The sequence below is a fragment of the Argiope bruennichi genome, chromosome X1 (genome assembly GCF_947563725.1).
Source record: "Argiope bruennichi chromosome X1, qqArgBrue1.1, whole genome shotgun sequence".
In the NCBI taxonomy this organism is placed as follows: domain Eukaryota; kingdom Metazoa; phylum Arthropoda; class Arachnida; order Araneae; family Araneidae; genus Argiope; species Argiope bruennichi.
Genome location: NC_079162.1, coordinates 112,135,896 through 112,138,897, shown reverse-complemented (window position 1 = coordinate 112,138,897; position 3,002 = coordinate 112,135,896). Strand labels below are relative to the sequence as shown.

At 30.0% G+C, this 3,002-nt stretch overlaps 1 non-coding gene across 1 annotated transcript; it reads right to left on the bottom strand.

Annotated features, from left to right (window-relative positions):
- Positions 1-2,583: 2,583 nt before the first annotated feature.
- On the bottom strand, positions 2,584-2,743 carry LOC129959565 (U1 spliceosomal RNA). The gene has a single exon (XR_008783458.1). It is a non-coding gene; the product is annotated as a U1 spliceosomal RNA (small nuclear RNA).
- Between the last annotated feature and the right edge of the window lie 259 nt (positions 2,744-3,002).

Genomic DNA, 3,002 nt, shown 5'->3' with positions numbered 1-3,002 from the left:
TGCATTGTTATTAAAAGAATAATATATTTTTCTCGTTGTTATATTTAATTCTAATGACTCTCAAGAGTTACTGAAATAGTTCCTTCTTCTTTAAAATAAATGCACATCATTAATTTTCCTCTCCTGTAAATGATGACGTTAATGCATAATATATCTTGGTAAGCTGAAAAGGCATTTCTTTAAATCAAATAGGACTGATTAACGAACATAGTCTCTTTATGAAATTGCATGAGTTAGAGAGATGATGATGAATAAAATAATTCTGTTATGCAATAATAGCTTACAGCGTTTTCTTGCTGGAGAAAAGAAATTTAATTTTTTTTGTATCGACAAATTCTTTAAAATACTTGTTTCAAAGTTCTGAGTTCAGTTTTTGTAATACTTCTAGGTTATGGTAAACAAATTACAAGGTAAAAAAAATATTGAAAAATTATTGCATCATTCATTAGCAAATGTTACCGACAGAAACCTGATTTCAAATGCAACAGGAAGGTATAAAAAACTACAAGTGGAATATATAGATTTAGAAAATGCATATGCCACAGAAAAAAGAAAAAAAAAAGTTCGACGATCGTCTCAGAAACGAACCATATTGGAAACTTTCGTTTTGTGGTTATTCAGTTTAAATGTTACAGTCTCCATACCTTAGAATCAGTATCAGGACATAAGTACAACTCTTTTCTCTCTCGTTGTCACTAAACATTTCTTCTGTGCTCCAGTTCCTTTAACGGATTGCATTTTTTCTCAGTTCCTATTTCACTCTACTGCATATACACAGTAACAGAAAACCACTTTTGAATGATTATGTCTTTCAAGAAAACGAGAAAAACCGTAGTAATTACATCTGCGCATACTACCGTCGCGCCATCTGTATGGAAAAAGAGTATTTGGTTTAAAACAGTGTATAGAGAGAGCGGTGAGCAATCGGGAAGATATGTGTGTACCATCGGCTCTCGTCAAATTAATGAGTGTGATTAAAAGTGAATTACAGTCCGTTAAATGAGCCTTTCTTTAATGGGTTTGAGATCTTTTTGTGAGCATCAAGGACAGTAATACAGATGTTAGTTACATAGTTTTTAATAGAGAATTGAATCTTCCATCAGGTACAAATTTTTTGAGTGCTTAAAACTTCACATTAAATAAGAAAATGAAGAAAAATTCATTTAGGAACAATAAATAATTTAAAATTATTTTTAGTGTTTTTAAATTTAATTGAAATCTTTCGAAATTCAATTCTCAATAAAGAATCTCAGACAGCTGTTTCGAATTTTCTGCAACCGCAATATTGCATTCAGGATTTTGACTCATAATTGAAAGAGCTCAGTGTAAGAATAAAATACAGTAACTTGAGAAAACACAATTTTTTTTAAAATTTTCTAATTTAAAATATCATAGTACATCTATAGAAAAATGCAATAGAGATAAGATATTTTCTTTGTGGTACTATACATGCAAAATAAATAAATTCAAGGGGTAAAGACATTTTTTTCGTACATATATCAACATAAAAGTTTGTGATCTTTCCGCAGTAAGAAAAATGAGGAAAAAGGATTTTGATTAATTTTCAGTAATATTATTATTATTTTTTTAATTTTAATTGTATCATGAATTTTTTCTTTCTAAATTAATAAAAATACTAAATGTCATATTTATTGATTTTGACTAAATAATGCAGTAATTGTATAAAGCAATTATCACTTGTATATCATTACGCTACAGGATCATTTTTTTGTTTAAATCCAACAGACTTCATCTTTATAAAAATCGAAAGCAAAAGCGAAAAAAAAAAAATCGAACGAATAATTACAGCTGATATTGAAACTATTTTAATACTTTATGGGTCTATAACATTATTGTTAAAATAATGTAGTAGAATTCTATATGGTATTAGATCATTCAAAATTAATTTTTTAAAAGGGAAAATAATTTATTCAGTTCCAGTGTTCATTACTGTTCAATTAAATATAAAGAGTGACCTAATTCTTCACAATTTAATGAATCACATGAACTACATATGGAAAGCATTTCAAATCGTCAGGGTGCACGCACAATAATAGTCAGAGTTCTTTAAATAATGTTTAAAAAAGAAAATGCATTTTATAAATTCATTTATTACAAATTGTTCATTCAATTAAACCATAGCATCTGTATGTTTTAAGACATGTAGATTTATTTGCTCTAGAGCAATTTTCAAAGATTTATAAGACGTTGTTCTAACATTCAGCGAAACACAATCACGTAGTTTAATACATTTGCCGAGATATATCATTATACGTTTCATAAACGATGTATAGTAACTGTGCTCAATCTAGATAATTTACATGAAAAAAGTAAAACGTAAGCTGTCGAAATATGCAATGTTTTGTAAATCAAATCATACTAGTAGCCAGCGAATATTCCAAGAATGCGTTAATGGAAAGAACGAGTGGCCCTACGATTGGTTAGAGGAACTCGGTGAATTGACTTAAAAAACATAATCTTAAATACAAAACACATTTGCAAGTATCAATGAAATATTCTTCGCTGTGAACGAAGACATAGATACGTAAATATTATGTTGAGTGTGTTCTATTTTTAACAAGGCCGGGAGCAGCGCGAACGCAGTCCCGATTCCAAAAATTAGGCGCCCCAGCCACTGCTGCTTGCAGTGGTGGCGACCGTCAACCGCCCCAAGTGCAATGGACGGCCTCAGATCGGGAAAGCCCCCTTCATGATCAGGGTATTTCCGACCCCATGTAAGTATGCAGCAGTATTATCTCGGAAATTCTATATGTAATTTTTCTTTATAGAAATAGTGGTAGGAAATAAATCTACCATGAATAGGTTACATTATATATTTGTGCATTTCCTGACAGAATTTTCATTTCGAATGTGATAGCATTTTATTTATATTCTCAGATGCATACACTTCACATTAACGCATTCATTGTTTTATCGTCATAATTAGTGTCGCCGAGTAATTTTTCTTTTTACAAATAAAATACTTTAACCTGATTTAATAT